This window comes from Chiloscyllium plagiosum, unplaced genomic scaffold (assembly GCF_037043375.1).
Source record: "Chiloscyllium plagiosum isolate Xiang-an unplaced genomic scaffold, Cpla_swu_hap1 HiC_scaffold_14, whole genome shotgun sequence".
Taxonomy (NCBI): Eukaryota; Metazoa; Chordata; class Chondrichthyes; order Orectolobiformes; family Hemiscylliidae; genus Chiloscyllium; species Chiloscyllium plagiosum.
This window is the reverse complement of record NW_028270152.1, coordinates 62,222,077-62,247,640: the sequence shown is the minus strand read 5'-3', so window position 1 is coordinate 62,247,640 and position 25,564 is coordinate 62,222,077.

Genomic DNA, 25,564 nt, shown 5'->3' with positions numbered 1-25,564 from the left:
CCCAACTTGACGAACATATCCACAATGACTGCAATGTATAATCCTGTTTGGCAATCATTCATCCTTGGTAACTGATGAGGTCTCTTCATTATTTGATTGTGGCCGAGACCTACATTATGATAAGAGGTTAATGGAGGAGTTAAAGCTAACAAATATTGTCAGTGGAAAATGATCAATGTGTTCTTATTGCAGATTATTGACATCCATTCAACTACAGAAAATGCATATATAATGCAAATAATATTGAATATAGCTACAGGAGAGCATTATTAATGTGCATTGTTCGTTGTTCTATATAATTTATCTGCCAAAAAATTAGTCATCAGTAGTTTCTCCATCAAAGCAACAACATATTTAGTTTTGTAAATTTGGCTCCTGTATCACTAGATTGATCCAATCTTGTTTATTGGTAAACCTGTTGTTTAACTCAGTTGAAAGAATACAAACTTGACAAAGAGACCAACAGCAAGCCAACAGAGGTTAGAAACATTTGAACTGCATAATTTATGAAGATAATGCTTACACTTACCAGGTACAGATGACTGAATTCTTGATAACACATAATAAATATTGAGACTATGGGGAAGTTATACTAAAGGAAAGTAACTGCTAACAACTTATAAAGGAAAATGTAAGGCCAGGCCGCAAAACTGAGAAACTAACGAACATTGAAAATGTGTACAAAGTTAAAAATCACACAACACCAGGTTATAGTCCAACAGGTTTATTTGGAAGCACTAGATGTTGTGGAGTATAAGATCATAGGACACAGAATTTATAGCAAAAGTTTACAGTGTGATGTAACTGAAATTATATATTGAAAAAGACCTGAATTGTTTGTTAAGTCTCTCATCTTTTAGAATGGGCATGTTGGTTTCAGTTCTTTCATATGTAAATTCCAGAACTTTCTTAAAGTTACATTCTCAAGTGAACTTTAACAATAGGTGCCATGTTAGCCCAGATAATGCATTGAAGGTGAGGTGCCCTGTGTGAGGCTGTCTGTGCCCCAACGTTCAGACTGAATCTAATCTAGAAAAGGGACTTACAGAATCTTACATGATTTAATGCAATTTTTCAGCAAAATAAAATGTAATTCTGCAAGTACAAATTCACTCCACAAACTTATTGTGTGTGTGTGCGTGTGCCGGGGTGTATGAGTGTTTGTGAGAGAGTGTGTGAGAGTGCTAAGGGATATCACCAATAAATTCTGTGTTGTATGATCTTATACTCCACAACCACCTGATGAAGGAGCAGCGTTCAGAAAGCTAATGCTACCAAATAAACCTGTTGGACTATAGTCTGGTGTTGTGTGATTTTTAACTTTGTACACCCTCAGTCCAACACTGGCACTTCCAAATCTTTGAAAATGTGGAACTATTCCGGCCAATTGTTATCTGTAACGAGAAGCAACAGGTTCTAATGTTTGTGGGGTCTACATTGCATGAGATGTTTCTGTCATGATTAGAGCAGCACTTTGATAACTTTGTTACTTCAAGATCTTTATTGGTTTCCAATGGAAATGGTTTGTTTGGACACCTTTTACACAATCACATTATACAATATCGTGTTATATTCAATACTACAGCCATCACAGTATACAGTGCAGCATACATTTACAATGTTCATACATGAATTATTCATTGCACTTATAACAGTGAGTTTTACAATCCTCCTTCCAAGTCCATGGAAGTCAGGTTCAGTTTAGGAAGTCACCTTATTTTCATACACAACATGTAAAAACTCTACACAGATAACAACTGAATACAGTTTCTCAATGGCCTATATCAGCCAGCCACAAACACAAGATTTTTTTTGCTTTTTAAAATTATTTTTTAAACAAGCACAAGTTGGCAGGATTGCTGGTATGTGATACCCACACCCAGTGGCTGTTTAGATAATCTGATGAGATTTACACACTGTACAAATATTTACAAAGAGAAACAAATATCGTCTTTAGCAGCCAAATCAACTGCATTAAAATGTTCAAACTTGAATAAAGTGGAGGCTGCACTGACTAAAGGCTCATCATATAGGGAGAAAGGGGCTGACATAGGCAAACAAAGTGAGGAGGATAAAGATAGCATGTCTACCTTTTCCATTTTTCTGGACATATAGTCCTAATGGTCAAGAAATACAGGCACTGGAGCCATGAGAGAGACTTACCTGCTCTCAAATAGAACCTTGGGCATTTATTCTCTACTAAGCCAAAGACAATGAAACCTGCTGTAGCATCCTCATTATCACCCTGACTGAGATTTAGTAACTCTATCATAACCTAATAGTTCAAGGCTCCAGCTATTCGCTTAACGTGTTCAGACTCCAATAGTTACATATAACTATTGTGCAAGTGCACAATATTGACCTCAGTAAGTTCCCAATACCATTCAATACCCATCTCCTCTAAATTCACCTTCTTTAAGGTTGCAGTGTAATATCTCTCTTCAAGAATGTGGTTCATTAGCAAATGAAGATAACAGATGAGCGCTGAGGTGAGATAGTAACACTTAGAGACTGGAGATGACTGCCAAGGTCTTGATAACGTTGAATGTCTGTGTGGCCTCTGTGGCAATCTGTGATTTGGTATTGTTAGTGGTGTTGTGTGGCCTGTGCTGTATTACATTTTACCTGTTAAAGGGACATTTAGACAACAATTTCTAAAGGCATTTCATTCACACTGCACTCAATCTACAGTCTCATCTCAAAACAAGGAATACCTTTAATATTTAAACTGTACATTGCATTTACTCACCAATAAACCCCAGATTAATATTTAAAAACATGGAAAATAGGCAAAGGTGTCCCTAATCTTTATAAAGAATCTGTTTCAAATAATCCCCATTAAATAAAAACATTTTTAACCTATCTCAGTTTACACTTTGAAACCTGTTGTGTGTGCTTGAAACATCATGTTGATTTATATAGCTTTTCATAAACAATTACATCTTAATTCCATTCTATGGGATTGGTAGACAAAATTGCAATGCTGTCACATCATCTTGCACGACTTGATGGCTATTTTGCTATTCATAAAGTTCACTGATGTTCTCCAGTAGCAGTAATCCAGCAGTTCAGCATTAGCACACCAGATACACCTTTGTCAACTATCCACAACATTTAAGTCTGAGAAATGGCATATTTATGATTTGCTCTTTAAATCAATGAGCATAGATTCAGCTCAGCCTGCACTGATAATCTATCAATTCAATCTCTCATGGATATTTGTCAAATATTCCATGTTCTTATATTCAAATATTCTGAACAGACAGTGTTCCCTGTTAAGTTGCCCCTGTTAAGAGATTAGAACTAATTGAGATCTTCATTTTAGAAATAGTTCTATGTTCTAATTTGACTGCATAGAATTCTCTTATTCACTTTTCATTATCCATGCTGACAGTCTCAAATGTGTAATAGCTTGTTAAATAAGATTTGAATTTTTCTTGCAAATGCAATGGCTGCAAAGCTCTAATGAAGAAGCTCAGTCTTTCTAGTATTTTTAAGAAGGCGGCTGAATTCAATTTACTGACTTATTTTGTTTGAGAGATAATTGTGGATCTTCGTGGTGGGATGCAGGATAATAGTGGACAGTAATGTTTGGTTATGTATCTGTGTTCTTCATTCACAAATACCACACAAGAGAGGAAGTAAATCTTTGATTGCACAACCCTTAAAAACACCTAAAACCTAAATGCATCAAACTTCTTAGATAGTAAATCTCTTTTTTATAGCTTTCAAAATATACACCATCTCTCTTACAGAATTGTAAATAATTTTATGTACATTTTTAATGCTAGATACTCTGAAGTAAAATTTGAGTATTTTATAGAACCATATTATATTCCTCAATTTGATATATCTCTATATAAATATATATACTGCCAATTGGATTGTAAATGCATCCTCCTATGATGATAATTTTATACAGAAATATTACTGCATCTCCCAAAATGTTAGTGCCACCCTGAAGGGATTTTGTCTTAGGGTGCTCACTGAATACATGATTAGTCGCAAATAGCAATGTAGGTTCACACCAATTATTTTTCCAGAGTTGATTATTCATGCATTTACATACACTTGCACATACAAACATACATACAGGTTGACATCACAACATATGGAAGGTGCAGATAGCTTGCTGATTACGGGTGAAACGGCACAAAATGGGGAGGGAGCAGTAGTCAGTGAAACCATCCAGCCACCTAGAAAAAGTGACATGCCTAAGGCTCTATGTAGTAACAGGGGTATTTAGGACTCTACTGATTGAATTTTAAATCTTGGGAAGGAGTCTGTAGGTCAACTCCAATAAACAGCCCCACTTTATTCAAATTCCTTTCTAGGTTTCTGCCAGTAAAGGGGTAGAACATCAGGTTGATGTTCTAAGGCATATGTCAAGTGTGATGATGTTCATTCATCAGAAAGTAGCTGACGGCAGAGGCATCTGGAACTTAGAGGTTGACTGAAGATTGATCTCTAATTTGAAGTTGCATGGATGATGGATGATTTGGTGATGTCGGTGTTGGAGTTTGTATAATTCCACTTGTTTCCAGATGGGGATTCATGATAGACGGGTGGTAGTCCAAAGAGAGAAGTGAAAAGGATCACAAAAATTAGAAAAAACTTACTGAAATCAAACATCCTACACATTAATCTTAAAATAAATCACCAACTTCTGGATGTTTGACCTTCAAGGCTCTGAGCTCAACATCCAAGTCTGACCATCTAAACTATAAATCAATGTTCTTAACCTACATTCCTCAGGTCAACTCAAACCTCACCTCAGCTTTCTCTGATTGATGTATGTGCATTTAATTTGCCTTTAGTATTTACAATGGGAAACACTTAAGCGCTTCCGTATCTGGGAATTATTAGTCTGGATTGTCATTCCATTAGCAATACAGCTGGAAGAGTAGAGAGTCATATGTTTAGAATATGATATATCCAGTTTAAACAGAAATGTCCTGCTCCAAGACTGGGAAATCTAATAGATAATGAATTGGGTTCCCCGAGTACAGCTGGAACTTCCTGGGTCGTGGCTTGCCAAGAGCAAGTGCATACGTTTAATATGGGAACATTAACAACTACAATACCAAACAAAATGGAAGGCAAGCACTGAATCAGCAAGTCATGCTCTAACCTGGAGACGAAGACACGCACAGTACTAATCCACTGCTTTAACGTGGCGATGCCTTTGGCAACGGATCCCGTCAAAGGTTCAACAACACCCCACTTGACAGGTCACGACAGGTAATGAGTTACACTTACAAACATTGCTTCTCAATATCAATAGCATAATCTTAATTTACGCCATTTATATATAACATGGAATTCAGTATTAAATATTAACACAGTTTTCTCATCATTGCATAGAAAATCTGAATTGGTAATTGTTTTCCTTCATCCTATTCTGATGAGTGGAAGCCCAAATGAATTGCACATTACCATAGGACCAGGGCAGAGGCAAGCTTTCTCTTCCACAGTTGTGCTCTTGTCAGCCTCCCACTGACCTATTGTTTCCAAAAGTACCATCCCTCCCTTTCTACCCCATACAACTCCAGTACTGCATAGCGGCAAGGAAAAATGCAGGTCATATACAAAAGAAAACAAAAATCTGTTTGAGGTATACAATAGAAAATTGGAATGATTAAGGCGGTTGCAAAATAGCATATAGAAAAATACCAGGCAAACATATTAACGAGAAAACACTTATGTAGAGTACACTCTCTGAAAATAAAAGAATGGAATAGCTTCTGATAGCTGCATGGCATGACTGGCCACGATGTCAGTCCAGGTGTCACCAGTTATATGGTCACTTTTAACACTTCTGGTCGTTATGACCAGTGCTTGTGGTTCACAATCATTGAAGAATGCTAGGTCCTGGGTAAGGGGCTGAGTACTGCCATCATACTCTAGAATGCCTCGAGGCCCACAATACTCTGCACACAAGAGTTGCACCTGCCCATCGCAAAAAATCAGCCGGAAACTGAACAAAAGACAGTGGAATGTTTGGGGAAAATGGAGCCTTTGCTCCCAGCCCTAAAAAAGGTAATAAGTTCACCTCAGGGAATTCTGGTCTATGAATACAGAAAAAACCTATGAAGATCAAAAGCTTTAGTGAGAGAAACTGGACTCTGTGCATACTCCAGTCTTTCCCTTCAGGGTCCAAGGTAAGAGGACATTGAACAAACCCAGGCATAAGATATTCCAAATTCTGCAAACATCATTCGGAGGTAAAAAGATTCCAAATATTCATCATGAAGCAGAAGGCATCCCCAAACCATCACTGGATATTGTCATGTGATAGCCAATAGATGGAGGTTCTCAATGGCCTAAAAAAGGCTTCACTTCTAAAATTCCACCAAAACTAGCAGAAGATTCAAACTTTGTCAAAATTTGGCTTCCAAAATTTAATTGTGCGCCCATGTGTCATAGTATCCTGAGAACCAAGACATCAGATATCCTGAAACGCTGTGCAACACCCTCAATTCTTCAGGCAACCTGCGACAATGCTGACAGCACTGTCAGCTTTTGTGTAAACTCTTAACAAAGTACAGCGTTCCCCTTTGGATGCGTTTTCCTCTTCACATTGCATAGACAGACACTGACGAGCTTCACCTTACTATTTCCTCTATGGGACGACCAGAAAATCCTAAAAAGAAACAAAACAAAAAGCGAATGAGAAATAAAAGCAAAGCACTGTGAATGCTGGTGATTTGAAATTTTAAAAAAAGTGCTGGAGTAGAAGAGCTATATTGGTCTTGAAATGTTAACTGTTTCACCGGAGATGCTGTTAAGCCTGCTGAGTATATCCAGCACTTTGTTTTATATTTGAATGATAAACCATTTTGTATGTCATTATCTTCAAATAGGTGAGTGAGATGTAAATACAGCAATAATGTGTAGCTTCTGCCCAAAGTAAACTCTGAAGTGTGAAGACCTAAATTAGACTGATAAATATAACACAAAATTAGCTCATCTCACAGTATGTCAGGCTGCATCAGGAAAGACTCAGGCATCAACATAATTCTTGGATAACTTGTGATGTGACGAATACTACAAAAGTTACAAAATTGCTGATCATTACTTAAAGATTAGCTAGCAAGTGAGGTCACAGCAGAAACCTGCGAATTGAACTTAGTTTACCTAACAGGAGTGAGGGACGAACTAAAGGAAATTAAGCGAGCTGTATTATTGATAGAAAGGTTGGGACAAGAAAACTCTCAAAATCTGAAATCTTAAGACTCTTGCAACTTCAAATGTATGTAGAATAAGTAAAGGATTAGACAAAATAAGTGCATGTGAGTGTTAGTCCTCAAAAATTAGAAAAAAAGAGAACAAACTGGAAATGTGGAGAAATAAAGCAACTGGGAAATTTGGCCCATTGTAGCTCTGTTAGTTCTTCAGATGGAGCTTTCAAATTTGTTTACTATGCATTTTCTTGTATTGCTTAATAATCTTCTTCATCAAACAGAGGACCAAATCTCCTTCCAATGATATTATACCGCCTACTTCAGTAACTACCTGATACAGAGCCTTCTATATTTTTAAAACTTCAGTTGAGGTAAAAAAAAAGCTTTCATTTGTGATAATCCTAAAGCCTTTGTTACCGATTTTCCAGGCACTGAAATAACCTTCTAATTTTGGAACAAATTGGTCTGATATTCCAATAAATTGTAATTTGTCAATGTGATTAATTAATACTTTGTTCTCTTGGTTGTTCGCTCGTGTTATTAAGGGTTTGAGTTCATTTAAAGCTCAGCTGCCCATATCTCAACTTGTAGAAAGCCCTAATCAGCCATCACCCCCAGTGTTTGACGAAATATACTGGCTTCCATTCCACCAATTCTTCAATTTTTAAGATTCTCAGCCTTGGCTACAAATCATTTGATTGCCTTATCTCTCCCAGTACCTTCCATCTTCACAATCTTCTAAGATAGCTGCACTCATTAAATCTGACCTCTTGTCCTTGCACAATTTAAACTGCTCAGCTATTGACCGTCACGTAGACTGGGTGCAAAAGAGTCAATTAATTCACTCTGAATTGTTGAGCTGACACCTTAAATATCAGTTATTAATCTTCTTAAATGGATTCCATGAGCCTCTGCACCCTTTTCTACATTAGGCCAGGACTGTTCCATCTTGCCTGTTTCCCCAAAGGCATGGGATCACTCTCTCCCGAGGACTCTATTTTCTCTCTCACAACCCAGGTTTTTAACTCTCATCCCCCCTGGCTTCAGCACCCACCAACAAATCCCTGCATCGGGAATCAGCACCTGTTGCCCCCATCGAGCAGGCGTAGGTTACAGTGTCATGCTGCCCGTTTGCTCTGCTGCTAATCCACTTGAAAGCCAAATCTGTCAATTAGTAGTCATGATATGGAAGTGCCATTGTTGGACTGGGGTGTCTAAAGTTAAAAATCACACAACACCAGGTTATAGTCCAACAGGTTTGTTTGGAAGCACTAGCTTCCATCACCCACCATGCACGTGGCAGGTACTCATGACTTGGCCAACATTGTCTCTCTCATGCACTGCAGGCAAGGATGCCCTGAGGCATGGTACATTGGTGAGACCGAGCAGAGGTGACAGCAACTGAAGAATGGACATCGCAAACAATCACCACCTCCCGGTCAGGCAACACTTCAGCTGTCAGGGACATTCGACCTTGGACCACTGAGTGACCATCCTCCAAGGCGGACTTCAGTTCAGGCAACAACGCAAAATGGCCGAACAGAGGCTGATACCCATGGGGATGGCCTCAACAGGACCTTGGGTTCATGTCACACTACAGGTGACCCCACTGCACTACACACACACACATGCACGTGCACGGACACACACACAGTCCTACAGACCCATACACTCATGCAGACCCTCTCTCATACACTCACAAACACATCCTCTCACAGACTTATACACCTTTACACTCACACAGACACACACACACACACAGTCAACTCCCCCAACCACCACAGACCCACATGCATGCGCACACACACACCTAGACCCACATGCACACACACACAACATATAAGTTTGTGAGGTGAATATGTACTTGCAGAATTACATTTTATTTTGCTCAAAAACTGCATTTACATGTAAGATTCTGTAAGTCCCTTTATTCAAAAACAGAGTCAGTCTGAACACTGGGGCACGGACAGACAGACTTTAACCTCACACCTTCGATGCATTATCTGAGCTGACATGGCACCGGTTGTTAGGACTCACTTGAGAATGCAACTTTAAAAAGAAAGTTCTGGGATTTACACATGAAAGAACTGAAATCAACATGGTCATTCTAAAAGATGAGAGACTTAACAAACAATCCATGTCTTTTCCAATATATCATTTAAGTTGCATCACACTAAACCTTTGCTATTAATTCTGTATCTTACGATGTTATACTCCACAATCATCTGATGAAGGAGCAGGGCTCTGAAAGCTAGTTCTTCCAAATAAATCTGTTGGACCATAACCTGGTATTGTGTGATTTTTAATTGTCAGTTAGGCTTGCTTCCTATAAGCAAACAAAGTCACAAATGGAAGTTAAAACTCCACTGCATGCAGGAGAATCCTGACTTCCAGCTTTCCTACATTCTACTATTCCACCCAGCTCCAATGGCAGCTGATAGGTCAGGTTAGTTAAGGTCCATTCCTATGCTTCTTTTTATAAAGCCAAGCAAGCTGTATGACTTTATTTATAGCTGTTTCAAATTGTCTTGCTTCTTTCCAAAATTGAACAATGGACACCCTCCCTCAACCCTCTTGCTCTCTTTGTCACACCAGTGTTAAAATTGTACAATTTAGCATATACTGCTACTCACTAGCCATGACCTGGGATTGACACCCTGAGTTAGGAGTCTTGAATTTTTTAAAATTCCAAAAGCAAGATCAATAATTTGAAATTTATAGTCCACACCCTGGCAAAGTATCTCTTGTTTAGAGGCTTTATGGCCACTGTTGGATATTTGCATAATTTCTTTTACATTCATTCATGAAACGTGGGCTTCACTGGCTAGGCCATTATTTATTGCCCTTCCTTAATTGCATTGAATTCAAATTCCACTCTTTGGCATGGTGGAATTTAAACTCAGGTTCCAAGAACATTACCTACTCTCTGGATTAATCTTCCAGCAATAATACCAACTAAACTATCACCTCGCCAAGTGATTCATTAATTCAGCATAGCCTGGAAATTAAAGTTCCAATTTTCTTACCTAGATGGCTCAATAGCAACACTATCTTCTTTTCTCTTCTCACATCTAGTGTTGTGAGAGGGTGACATTACGTTTGCCTCCACTGCTATGTTCCCCTGGAACTGGTCACTATACTGAGGTCAAGGACTATAGCTTGACAGGGAAGACTCGATATCAAGCATGGTCGTCTATTCTTGGTAACTGCCATAAGTGTACTGGAAAGATGTGCAGTTTGATCACTAACCTGTTTTGCCACATTATTAATGCACCTTCTATGGTTATCTAGTCTTGGAATAGGATTTGAAAATGGGGTTTCTAGCTCAGAGGCAGGGATGCTACCCATTGTACTACAAATCCCCTCAAAATATTGGTACACTATTAATCAGAATGAAAGATCATTCATAGAAGGTGCCAAATGACAAATGTGGTGAACTATCCTGAAGTTACTTCACATCAGCTCTGATGAAGAGTCATCTAGAATTGAAACGTTCGCTTGCTCTCTCCATGGATGCTGCCTGACCCGCTGTGAAACCCAGCATGTTTTGTTTTCAGTACAGATTCCAGCATCTGGTTCTACAATTGGGTGAACTGTGCTTGATTATATCTATTCAGCTTCCACAACACAAATAGCTTCCAATTTCATAGCACACTAGGAGACAAGATCAAGATTGAACTTAAGAAAAAAAAAACAAATTACAAAACTACTTTGTGCAAGATAATTTGGAGGCTACTTTATAATGAGAATGAGTATAAGAATTAGAAGGAGCTGCTTGACTCAGGAATCCACAGTGGCCTGGAGGGAGGCCACAAGAATCACTGATGCACTTCTCCTTCACTCATTAAGGGTAAATCCAACTTATACTGATGGAATATACTTTTTCTCCTTTCATCAACTGTATACGTTCCAAGTGTAACTCACAAGTAACATGAACTAAGCAATTATATTGCCAATAAATGGATTGTTGCACTTGACAACAGTGCTAATGCTGAATTGATTTATCATGGTTGCAGGGTTCACCTGTTACATTTTATAGCCTTGTATATAAATCTGCCAGTATTCTGCCTCACTGCATTTCCCAGTTTGTCATATGGAATGCCTCGAGTGAGCTTTATTAAACCCTGCATTGGAATGCATGAAACGGTTTAAACCAATACATGATGGGAGAGAAGTGGCTGAAAGGATTTCTGGAATAATCAGAAACAGGAGCCAAATAATTTTGTATTTTTCCAAAATATTCATATCTTCAGCAAAGCATCATTAAAAGCTCAACAAAGAGACACTGAACAAGCTTTACTGAGCCCTGACCGAGACCAATTCCACCTATGGGCCTAATTTTTGTTTCTGTCTCTAAGTGAATTAATGCCCAATTTAAATTTTCACCTTCAAGGTTCTACATGGCTCTCATCCCACCAATAAAACCTCTGTACATTTCCTTCTGTCATTGTGCAAGGTTGCTTAATTTAAATTATTTGTTTACTTCTTTAATTATTTCTTTCATTAGGCATCATTGCTAAGGCCAGCATTTGTTGGTCATTCCTAATTACTCCAGAATTGCCCATGTCAGAAGGCAGTTAAAAAGTCAACCCATATTGGCTTGGGGGGGGGTGGTCAGGAGTCACACAAAGACCTGACCATTTAAATGAATCATACAGCAAAACATTTAAATGAATCATACACCAGTCCACGCCAAACATAATTCCAAATTAATGTAGTCCCACCTGCCTGTTCCTAGCCTGTATCCCTCCAAACCTTTCCTATTCATGTACTTATCTAAGTGCTTTTTAAACAATGTGTGCACACAATCACCACTTCCTCAGGAACTTCATTCCACACATGAACCATCCTCTGTGTAAAGAATTTGTCCCTCGTGTCTTTTTAAAATCTCTCTCCTCTCTGCTTAAAAATGTGTCCCCTAGTTTTGAAATTATCCATCCCAGGGAAAAAAACACATTCCATTAATGCTTTCTATATCCCTGTTTAAGATCACTTGTCAACCTCCTACATTCCAGTGGAACAAGTCCCAGCCTATCCAGCCTATTTCTTTATAACTCAAATCTTCCACACCTGGCAACAACCCTCTCTAGTTTAATAAGATGGCAGATTTCTATTCCTGAAGGGTTGAACTAGATGGGTTTTTAACATATTCCTATTGTTTACATAGGATTACATATTCCTATTGGGCTAGTTTTTTTTATTGAAACTTGTGGGTCTGGATTACTAGTCTAGCGACATTACCATTTTGCTGACATCTTCCATAGTGCAAAACAACTTTGTTTTAGTTTAAATTCCTTAGTTTGAACCACTGAACAAATCAGAACAAAAGTGATTTTACAGAAATGGGTTATAAATTGTATGTCAAATGGAATGCTTTATTACTTACACCTGCTACTCTTCCCACATAGTTGTTCTTAGAATAATCTTAAAGATAAGACATGAGGGCACCAATGCTTTTGAAAGTTGATTTTCAACGTCAATTTCTATGGATTTGGAATAAGAAACTTAACATTTGACCTGCCTTTTTGGATTTTTCTTCCTGGACTCTTCTCTCATTTTAAAATCTCAAAACATTTATTTTTGATCACATGTAGGCCAGAGAAGAATGGTAGATTTTTTCCTTTAAACCAGACGTGTTTTTATGATAATTGGCAGTCATGGTTACCATTAGACTAGCTTTTTTATTCTAGATTTCTTTAACCAAATTCACATTTCGCAATCGGTGGCTGTGGTGAGATTTGAACCTTTGTCCTCAAAACTATAGCCTAGGATTCTGGATTACTCATCCAGTGACAACATTACCATGACATGAGTGGAATCTACAATAGTGGAGGCAATGCTGCTGTGAAAGCAAACATTTAATTATAGCTTACAGCTAATAAATACATGGTTCTGTTCTTGACGTTTTGTTTTGGTGGCACAGAACAATAGAGTTAGCAGTGTGAGAAGAAAGTTCTTGGGAAAGAAATACTAAGCTTAAGGTGGGAAAGGATTCGTATTCAACAACAGCACTTTGTGTAGCACTTTAGATTTAGTGTCCTAAAACTCTTCACATGAGCATTATCAAACATGCAGGAGAGAAACCATTGTGATTCTTTAAATAGTAATGAGTGAAATCAGGTAATGAGAAAACAGAAAATGGATTGCATGAACTAGAACTAGAGGGAATGAGAAGGGAAAGCTGAGAAATTTCAGAAAATGCTGCAATTTCAAGGCTAAGATAAGATAGAATCTTAAAAGAAGCTTGATCCAGAGGGCTAAAAGTGACAGTGCAGCTTAACAGATGCTATTAACGTTTTAATAAAGAAGATTGTGAATTCCTTGTTGGAACTGGTGAAAGTCTAGGCAGAATATTCAAGAAGACAACTGGAAATGGGTTAGGAGAAAGCTGGTTGTCATTACATTCTAGGATAATACTGGAATTGTGAGCAATTTTAACAGGTGACAGCAGGACCTGATAGGTTTAGGTGATCCATTTATGTCAATTTCCTTCGGATTTAAGAGACATTGCAGGGGATAAGCCAGGGTGAGTAATAGTTTTAAAGTGGACTGGGGCATCAAATGAAGGTCAAAGTTGTGATAAAAAAAATCGGCAGTGGATCATAATGAACAGAAAATCAAATGATAGACAACTGGGATTTGAAGGGAATAGCGAGAGAGGTCTTTCCAAGCTAGACACAGAAGGAAGAGTAAACTGGGTAAGTGACCAGAAACAGTCTTTCTATTGTACCAGTAGTAATTTCTGAAGCAGCATTGCACACAGTCTCTGAATAGGACTTGCTCCATCCTGTTTTTGCAGCTTTCACCTGAAAACTGAAAAGTTGTGAGAAATTAAAACTGCAAGGGACGACGTACCCAATTTTCAAGATGCAGCTTATTGTGCCTCTGATAACATTAGCATTCTTCTAGATGAAGATATGCTTTGGGTGAACTAATTGAAGATGTGCCTGGAGGGCCACCTACAAATCTAAGTTACTGGTGCAAAATAAACCCTGCTGCATAGTGGCTGCGTATGATAAGCCTTTAAAGTTTCATAAGACAGTGTGAGTGGAAGAAAATTTATGGGCTGTGCAAAATTTGGACAGCTAATAAATAAGTCGCACTGGACAGATGTACTTCAGCTGATTTTCTGAGGTCTGACAATGTCTTCCTAATCAGATCTGCAGAGTATTTGATTCACTACTAAAATGTATCATTGCCTGCTGCCAACCACTGTGCATTGCCAATCTTTGTGCCAATCCGTTAGGTTGCCAGAGTGACATGATCCTCTGGCATACTTGCTCAATTAGTTCCCAAAGCAATATGCTTTTGTTCACATCCTCTGGAAGATAATCTTCTCTCTCCTTAAGCAAATTCAAGTGCAATGTTTTATCCAGTTGCCCTGTCAGATAATTATGCCGTTTTTAAGTTGGTGCTGCAGCACTTTAAATCCTGCTGCACCATCAGGTCCTTGAACAGTAAGTTCACAGTTTTACAATGAGACTGACCCAGCATGATCAGCACTCATTCAATCAATTGGGTGATATTCCTGCTACTTCGGATCAAGTACAAACATGACACAAAATACGGCATGATTGTTCCTGTAGGATATGATAACAGCTGGAAGCAACATATTAATAATTCTCCTGTAGCAACACTTCACAAAAATACATTTTAAAAAGCCGGACTCAGGACTTTAATTAGCAATGAGCATAGCCTGTTGAGTTTTGGTAACAAAATTTATAAAATTAGTGGGAAAGCTGTAAATGAAAATGCTCCCAAAATCTTTCAAGTCACTACAGACCACACAAATATAAACACTTTGATTAACATGTTTGATGCAGAGGAGGGTGCAAAGAATCTGCTGATTGCTTCCTCACATTCAATATGGTTTACTTTCCTTCAGCAGATGAGAAATATCATAAATGTTGTAACTTTGAAATTGAATTTTTGCCCTCAGTATGATGAAATCAGTGCACAAGGTTAGAACATCTTCACAATCATTGATAGACTCAAGGTCAGGTGGCACATAAGTGATAAACAGATTTAAGTTTCTCTACTCTGTCCCTCAGCCATACTTGCAATCTGCTCTTGAAAGAAACTGCATTTCAACAAGAGAAAAATAAAAGACAAATGTGAATTAAAGGGCTAGTTTCATTTCAGCATTTTCAATGTACCAGGACAAACATTTACTTCAAGCAACGGTTCATTTTTAGTGTCAGAGTAATACAGCATGGAAACAGACCGTTTGGTATAACTTGTCCATGCTGACCAGGTTCCCAAACTTAATTAGTCCCATTTGACCTATATCCCTCTAAACACTTGCTATCCATGTATCTGTCCAAATGACTTTTAAATGTTGCAATTGTACTTGCCTCTACTACTTCCTCTGGCAGGTCGGTCCATACACGCACCACCCTCTGTGTGAACAAGTTGCCCCTCAGGTCCCTTTTGAATTCTTCCCCTCTAACCTTAAACCTATGCCCTCTAGTTTTGGTCTCCCCTACCCTGGGAAAAAAGATCTTGGTTAATGACCATATCTTCTCTCATGATTTTATAAACCTCTGTAAGGTCACCTCTCAGCCTCCTATGCTCCAGGAAAGAAAAGTCCCAGCCTTTCCAGCCTCTCCTTATAACTCAAACCGTTCAGTCTCGGTAACATCCTTGTAAATCATTTCTGCACCCTTCCTTGTTTCATAATATGCTTCCTAAAGCAGAGCATCTACGTCATTTGAGCAATGATTTTAAAAATCCAGTCAACAGACAAATCCCATTCAGGGAGCAGGCTCACATAATAAATTATTATTAATGCAATAAGCATTTACAGAAGCCTTGATTTAAAGAGATTTTGTCTACTGGAAAGATTCATTGGCAAACTCTGATTTGTTTGGGGAGGGAGAACCTTTTCAAAATAAAATCTTTGTGCTGTTTTTCTCACAATTGCATCTTCTGAAAGTGTCAAGATTATGCATACAACTTCAAATTATGTCATCACACTGTCCCACTGAAGCAAGCAAAAATAAGATTGTTGAGCACTTTTTCAGGCTGTCAATGCAAATTTAAAGAAAATCATTTGTTTACTGAAATAAAACTATGTTCCATTGAAAAATGTAGTGGATTTTGATGCATTAAGGTACCTTTGAAACCTTAACAATTAAACAAATTATTATTTTTTATATGCCAGGTCCCATTGCACAGCTTGTAGAATTCATGCAGGTACTGTTTATGCTATCACGCTCAACTTTAGATTTTCTTTAAAAAGCTGTATAACAGGATTTCCATACAGCTTTATTTTTAACTGGAGTGTTGCTTACTATTACGTTCTGTTCCATGCTATGTGTCAGCAATCACTTCAATTTGCTGTTCTTATACAGCTGTCTTGATCAACTATTTCTAACTGTCATATGCAGGGTGCGTCAGAGTTTCCCTCCTCATCCTGGACACCTACCAGGGTAAAGCTTTATCAGTGCCTGCCCTTGGACTTATCCAGCAGTGAGTAGAGGATGGAAGTGACAGCACTGCCACTGAGCTTCGTGCTGTCTGCACATGCACTGCCAAGCAAAAGTCATAGGATAATGATCAGAAGTTCAGGCAGTGTTCCCCATTCATCCAGAGGCCACTCAGACTAACAACAGTTTACTAAATGCTCCACACTGAACGCAGAACTTCTTTGACTGGTTCATGGTCATAGCTTATTCAAGTAACGTAGCTGGGACAGGAGGTGGCAAGTTTTGGGAGAACGGAGATGAGATTATATGGCTATCATTTGCACAGATTACTGTGTAGATTATGGCACTGCAGGTCATTTACTTCACAGTACTGACTATTTTAAAAATCAGAACTTTGTGACAAAAACATAATATAATTGCTTAAAAGAATGAGTGCATGGGTATGAATCACTTCTTTTAATTCAGATTTTAATCTTGCAGGAAGATATATTCTATCTTCCTCTGTTTTAGCCCAACACTTGTCTGTGACATGATCATTGCACTTATTTTTGCACAGTCTCAAACAGCTGAGATTTTCATTTTGTAAATGTGGTGAGGGGGTGGGAGCAATGTTGTAAGGATCCAAATTGAGTCATTATTAACTCAACACCTTCACCCACCAGTTCCTATCCTGATAAACAGTTTCGGTACTGGCAGATGATGTGAGGGAGAACAACAACAGTGCTTGCTAACAAACTCTATGCTAAGCAGCATTGTAAATCTTATCATAATTCACCCTTGCTGAGGTCAGAGTTATTTCCAGTTCGCTGTGAAGAAAGGAAGCAACTGTGGTTTTCACCTGTTGACGTACAAACATCAAGCAACACCACCTGAACATTTACTAATTATTTATCCAATTGATTTTAATGTTCCGCTCCTGAGTTAATACAAGTAATTGTTCGCCCAGCCCCAAACAATTGTGGCTATGAAGCTGAGGCAGCACTGCAATGTGAAAACTGATGCAATATTTTGTTGACAAGATTAAAATGTTTCTTGAGTAGGCAGTATGTCTGTAGAGTTACTTCTGTCACATCAATATCAGGTACTGACCCATACAGTTCGAAGCTAGGGTAATGGGCATGTATCTTGCAACTCACTGCTTCAAGTGCTTTCCATTAGGTTCTGCTTTCCCTACACCACTGAAATTTTCCTCACCAGTTATAAATCAATAGCCATCTCGGAGGTGTACTATCCTGTCTCATTCTTCTCACAGACTGCAATTATTAACATGACTGACCTCATGCAATGCCATCTCCTGTTTCCTCCTTAAAAAAAATCACTTTTTTGACTGAACTTTTGATTATACCTCCACAACCTGAATCATTATTTCTGTTGAGTACCAAGCTTCATTCCACCTCCGGGAAGCGCCTTTGGATATTTTACTATGTTAAAGCCAAAAACTACAGTAAATGCTCGAAATCTGAAATAGGAAGTGCTGGAGGAACTCAGCAGGTCCAGCAGCATTTGTGGAGACAGAAACAGAGTTAACATTTTGAGTCCAAGCTTCACAACAGGAGAGGAGACGTGAATCTTTATTTGTGTTGGCTATTTGTAACTTGCTGAAAATGTGTTGCTGGAAAAGCGCAGCAGGTCAGGCAGCATCCAAGGAACAGGAGAATCGACGTTTCGGGCATAAGCCCTTCTTCAGGCTATTTGTAACTTGCATTACTTTTTCTTTTACTCTAACTGCAAGGTTGAACAAGATTTACTGCTGTATCTGACCAATCATTATCTCCCTTATCAGACTCCTTATGTCCAATTCTAGTCCTATCTTACTATGTAACATGTCGCTGCACACTGGGTATCCCTGGCACTCACACCATCTATAAAAGCCCATTCTGCTCCCAAACTATACTATCCCCAGAGCAGACTTTCACAGTTCTTGACATTTGCCCCAGACATGGCAGATAAGGGAAATTATCAGAGGTGAAAAATGTGGTGCTGGAAAAACACAGCAGGCCAGGCAGCATCCGAGGAGCAGGAGAATCGACGTTTCAGGCATAAGCCCTTCTTCAGGAATGAGGCTGGTGTGCCTAGCGGGCTGACATAAAGGGTAGGGGGGAGGGACGCTGGGAATACGATAGGTGGAAGGTGAGGGTGATAGGTCGGAGAGGGGGTGGGGGCAGAGAGGTCGGGAAGAAGACTGCAGGTCAAGAGGGCGGTGCTGAATCGGGGGTTGAGACTGAGATAAGGTGGTGGGGGGGGGAATGAGGAAGCTGGAGAAATCTACATTCAGGAGGATTCAGGAGGATTCCTAGGCGGAAGATGAGGCGCTCTTCCTCCAGGCGTCGTGTGGTCAGGGTCTGGCGACGGAGGAGGCCAAGGACGTGCATGTCCTTGGTGGAGTGGAAGGGGGAGTTAAAGTGTTCAGCCACGAGGCGGTTGGGTTGGTTGATGCGGGTGTTCCAGAGGTGTTCCCTGAAACATTCCGCAAGTAGGCAGCCTGCCTCCCCAATGTAGAAGAGACCACATCGGGTGTAGCGGATACAGTAAATGATGTGTGTGGAGGTGCAGGTGAATTTGCAACGGATATGGAAGTATCCATTGGGGCCTTGGAGGGAGGTGAGGGGGGAGGTTTGGGCGCAAGTTTTGCACTTCTTGCGGTTGCAGGGGAAGGTGCCGGGAGTGGAGGTTGGGTTGGTAGGGGGTGTGGACCTGACGAGGGAGTCGCGGAGGGAGTGGTCTCTCTGGAACGCTGATAGGGGTGGGGAGGGAAATATATCCCTGGTGGTGGGGTCTATTTGGAGGTGGCGGAAATGACGGTGGATGATATGATGTATCCGGAGGTTGGTGGGGTGGAAGGTGAGGACTAGTGGGGTTCTGTCCTGGTGGCGATTGGAGGGGCAGGGTTCAAATGTGCGGGAAGTGGAGGAGATGTGGTGGAGAGCATCGTCGACCACGTCGGAGGGGAAATTGCAGTCTTTGAAGAAGGAGGCCATTTGGGTTGTTTGGTAGTGGAATCGGTCCTCCTGGGAGCAGATGCGGCAGAGGCGAAGGAATTGGGAATACGGGATGGCGTTTTTACAGGGGGCAGGGTGGGAGGAGGTGTAATCTAGGTAGCTGTGGGAGTTGGTCGGTTTGTAGTAAATGTCTGTGTTGAGTCGGTCGCCCGAGAGAGAAATGGAGAGGTCTAGGAAGGAGAGGGAGGAGTCTGAGACGGTCCAGGTAAATTTGAGGTCAGGGTGGAAGGTGTTAGTAAAGTGGATGAACTGTTCAACCTCCTCGTGGGAGCACTAGGTAGCGCCAATACAATCATCGATGTAGCGGAGGAAAAGGTGGGGGATGGTGCCAGTGTAGCTGCGGAAGATGGACTGTTCCACGTATCTGACGAAGAGGCAGGCATAGCTGGGGCCCATGCGGGTGCCCATGGCTACTCCTTTGGTTTGGAGGAAGTGGGAGGATTTGAAGGACAAGTTGTTAAGAGTGAGGACCAGTTCAGTCAGTCGAAGGAGGGTGTCAGTGGAAGGGTACTAGTTGGGTCGGCGGGAGAGGAAGAAGTGGAGGGTTTGGAGGCCTTCGTGATGGGGGGTGGAAGTGTATAGGGACTGGATGTCCATCGTGAAGATAAGGTGTAGGGGGCTGGGGAAGCAAAAATCATGGAGGAGGTGGAGGGCGTGGGTGGTGTCCCGAACATAGGGTGGGAGTTCTTGGACTAAGTGGGACAGGACACTGTCTAAGGGAAATTATCATCCTACTTTATAGGCAGGGACCTTGAGATCCTGTTGGGTGGGAAGGTGCAGAAACAGGACATCCTCCTTCCTCACCACCAGGAGTATAGGCCATGACATAGATCATGCCAACCACTTTTAGTGCAGTTCCAACTATTTAGAAGAATGAACAGCACAAAATGAAGAAGGTCAATGTCTTTCTCCACCATTAAGTACCACTATCCTCGCTCCTATACCTCACACTCATTCTATTTCCTCTGCTGTGTCTACACCCTACCAGGGCTCATGCTTTACCATTCCTCCTATTGCCTGTAACATCTTCCTTCTCTCACTGCAACCAACCCCAATCCCCGAAACCACTAATCCTACATGCCCTTCTGCACCGCCTAAACACCATCTTGGGACACTTCCCCAACCTGTCCAGAAGTGACTGCTGTGCCACCCCATTTCACCTCCCTTAATACCGTCCATGCTGTCATTCCAGAAGGACAGTGGCCCTCTACAGGGCAGTAAGAGTGAAGACGAGTGGTGGACTGACCAACATTTGGCTCCTCACCCCTTAAGTGGAGAGCAACCTGACTCTGACCGCTCTGAGTTCCTGGCTGACCATGCCCGAGCACCTGGACTGGTATCAGAAGGTTCCCTTGACTGACTGTGCCAGGATTCCCCTAAATAAAGGCTGCCTCCTTTGGCTTTCATAAGGTCTGCTGATAGCCATGACAAGCTTCTTAGCTTTGTGTCTGTGGTAAATGCCATGGCAAGACATGCATCATATGAGCCTGCTCATTCTTGTTAAGGGAGGCAAAGCATAAAAAGGCAAGGCAAAGCAGGAATGAATGAAGAACCTGGAGATGCAGCCTGGACCAGTCAATGAGCTGGGTTGTGTCCCTGAGTGGATTCTGTCCTTGCTGCAACAGTACAATGATAGTTGCCAGTGCAGTCTGAGGTGTAGCACTAGATTAGAGAAGTGTCCTGTAAATGGACTGGAGATGTGCTATAAGGGTCCTTAGAGGCTGGGATATGTCGATTGGTAATGTCCATAGATATGGGATGTGTGAGGCTAGTGCTTACACAGCATACCCTGAGATATTGGTGCCCAGTGTTCAACATAGACGTTGACCAAAGCAAGAAGTGAGCTGAAGTCACCAGGTACTCGCTTTGATTTCCAGATTGGGATTTTGTGATGTCTGGTAAGATGGGAAGCTGAACATTAATGAGGAGAGTTATGCTGTTAATAATGTCTCTAACAAATATCAATCCCCTTTAATTGGTAACTCACTGCCTTGTGAGAAATTTGCCATGCCATCAACAAAAGGTGGCACAAGGCACTTCTGATGTTGAGAATGGCCTTTCTGGACTTCTCAACATCAGAAGTGCCTTGTGCCAATGGCCTTTCTGGACTTAGAATCATGGAATCCATACAATGCAGAAAGAGGCCAATCGACCCATCACATCTGCATGGACCTTTCAAAGAGCATCCCACCCAGACCCAGAGTATTTGGATTTAAAACATTAACAGTGTTTCTCTCCTCACAGATATGCCAGATCTGCTGAATTTCTCCAACATTTTCAGTTTTTATTGTCTATCATTTTGCAGCTTCATGTGTCTCCTCCACAGCTCAGTCACTGTGTGGACTTTGAAATGAAACACAGCATAATGATTTTTTTTGTTATTGCACATAGTTAATTATTTTCTAGTTTTGTGGGAAATAAAATTGTGCAGATATGAAAACACAATGAAAATTTTCACAGAGGGTGACATTTCCCTTAGTTTTTCTCGAACTAAGTTATGGGGTAAATAACAAAATAAAATCTTTATTACTTCCGGGGAGATAATTAATTTGGAATTTACATAAAACTGTTCAATGGTGCAATCAATAAATGGCATAGCTGCAGTCTGAACTGAATTATTATCTAACCGAACAAGCAGACACAACCAAACTATACTGAGACAGCATATCACATAAATGTAGCATTGATAACTGCTGGGAGCAAAAAATTTGAGAGTGCAGAAGTAGGCCATTCAGCCCAACAGGTCTATGTTAACATTTATGTATCATTCAACCTTGCTTTCTCTCACCCAATCAACCTGCAGACCCAGGCAAACTGTACTGCAAAGAGCTTCCAATATCTCCCAGTGATTAAAAAATAGACCATTAAGTTTAATTGCAAGTGAAGACTTTCAACTCTTATTTTTGCTCAATGCTTTCTTCATCATCTTTTATTTTACTGCGTTAAAATCCTGGAAGTCCTTCCCAACAACATTCTGGGTGGAAATCTTGTGGACTGCAGTGGTTCAAGAAGGCAGCTCACCACCTCAGAGTTAAGGGCAGTAAATGCTGGCTGTCCCAGTGAAACCCACATCCTGTGAATGAGACATAAAATTGGCCTCTTGTAGGCTGCCTGCTTCTTTCTCCTTTTGCAGGGTTTCTGCAGGAGGCTGATATGAGGTGTATGTGATGTCTTCTTGTAAGCTATATAGCTCATGTTGACATAGCAAAGAACTACCTTCACAAGGTCATATATCTGTGACCAATGAGATTAATAAAGCCTGTGTAAAGACAGTGTACTTTTTTTAAAAAAAATGTGCTGAAATGAGAAAGAACTTTTTTTAAAATCCAGCATTTTTGAGGATTTCTGTCTGTTTGTAAAAGCAAATAACCTGACACATTGAAAACAGTGTGTAAATAACTGTTTAAACAAGCAGTAAATGAAAAGTTGGAGACAATTTGGAGTGGAGGGGTTCTGTGTACTGAAGCAGCTGGGTGACAAGAAGTAGTTAAATGGTTTATTGGACAAGTGACCAGTTATCAATGACAAAAGCTTTTTGCTGCTGACACCTCTGTGATTGGTGCTTAAGGTAACTGAACAGCTTGGGGGTGGGAACAAGACAGAGAGAAGTAAGTCTGTAAATGACATTAGTTTTGCCTCTGGTATCTAGTGGATCCTTTAAGATCATTAGTTGCTGTTTAAGTGTGTTGGTAGGTTTGTGGGCTACCGTGATACCATTTACAAGATACCATACAAGAAAGACCTGATCAGGTGTACCCAAAAACTCTGTGGGAAGCTAGAGAAGTGATTGCTGGGCCTCTTGCTGAGATATTTGTATCATCGGTAGTCACAGGTGAGGTGCCGGAAGACTGGAGGTTGGTAAACATGGTGCCACTGTTTAAGAAAGGTGGTAAGGACAAGCCAGGGAACTATAGACCAGTGAACCTGACCTCGGTGGTGGGCAAGTTGTTGGAGGGAATTCTGAGGGACAGGATGTACATGTATTTGGAAAGGCAAGGACTGATTAGGGATAGTCAACATGGCTTTATGTGTGGGAAATCATGTCTCACAAACTTGATTGAGTTTTTTGAAGAAGTAACAAAAATGATTGATGAGGGTAGAGCAGTAGATGTGATCTATATGGACTTCAGTAAGGTGTTCGACAAGGTTCCCCGTGGGAGACTGATTAGCAAGGTTAGATCTCATGGAATAAAGGGAGAACTAGCCATTTGGATTCAGAACTGGCTCAAAGGTAGAAGACAGAGGGTGCTGGTGGAGGGTTGTTTTTCGGACTGGAAGCCTGTGACCAGTGGAGTGCCACAAGGATTGGTGCTGGGTCCTCTACTTTTTGTCATTTACATAAACGATTTGGATGCAAGCATAAGAGGTACAGTTAGTAAGTTTGCAGATGACGCCAAAATTGGAGGTGTAGTGGACAGCGAAGAGGGTTACCTCAGATTATAACAGGATCTGGACCAGATGGGCCAATGGGCTGAGAAGTGGCAGAGGGAGTTTAATTCAGATAAATGCGAGGTGCTGCATTTTGGGGAAACAAATCTTAGCAGGACTTATACACTTAATGATATGGTCCTAGGGAGTGTTGCTGAACAAAGAGACCTTGGAGTGCAGGTTCATAGCTCCTTGAAAGTGGAGTTGCAGGTAGATAGGATAGTGAAGAAGGCGTTTGGTATGCTTTCCTTTATTGGTCAGAGTATTGAGTACAGGAGTTGGGAGGTCATGTTGCAGCTGTACAGGACAATGGTTAGGCCACTGTTGGAATATTGCGTTCAATTCTGGTCTCCTTCCTATCGGAAAGATGTTGTGAAACTTGAAAGGGTTCAGAAAAGATTTACAAGGATGTTGCCAGGGTTGGGGGATCTAAGCTACAGGGAGAGGCTGAACAGGCTGGTGCTGTTTTCCCTGGAGTGTCGGAGGCTGAGGGGTGACCTTATAGAGGTTTACAAAATTATGAGAGGCATGGATAGGATAAATAGGCCAAGTCTTTTTTTTGGGGTCGGGGAGTCCAGAACTAGAGGGCATAGATTTAGGGTGAGAAGGGAAAGATATAAAAGACACCTAAGGGGCAAACTTTTCTCGCAGAGGGTGGTACGTGTATGGAATGAGCTGCCAGAGGATGTGGTGGAGGCTGGTACAATTGCAACATTTAAGAGGCATTTGGATGGGTATATGAATAGGAAGGGTTTGGAGGGATATGGACCCGGGTGCTGCCAAGTGGGACTAGATTGGGTTGGGATATCTGGTCGGCATGGACGGTTTGGACCGAAGGGTCTGTTTCCATGCTGTATATATCTATGACTCTATGATAACTGTAAAAAAACACTATTTCTGACAAACTAGCAGGAAGCTTGCCTCCAGGATACACCAACTGGCCACCAAAAGACTTGACCCACTGTCACTAGTTTCCATACATACAGACAAAGAAAGACATCACTTTGACTGGGACAACACACACATCGTAGGACGGGTGAAACAAAGACATGCACGGGAATTCTTAGAGGCATGGCATTCTAACCAGAACTCCATCAATAAACACATCTACCTTCCCTTGAAAAAAATGAACCAGAAATGACATCACCCCCCCCGAAGAAACCAAGACTTATAAACAAAGAGGCGGGACATACCACCAGTGCTTCACTGGAGACTTCACTGGTGATGTTACCTAGTATGGTGACAAAATGTCTGAAAACAAACCTTCAAGCTCAACGAGCTAACTTATGAACAACCTGAGCTTATGAACAGACTTATGAACAGCCTGAGCTACAAATCTTCTCAAAAATCTCTAACAAAGAGAAATGTGCTGTTTCTCTACTCTTTGCAATCAGCAGTTAATGTAAGCTGTGATTTCTAACTGATAAATCAGAGATCTTTTATGAGGGAATTGGGCACTTTGTGCTACTCTTGCAAACCAGTGAAAGAATCTGGAGAAGACCGAACGGCAATGTAATGATCACAA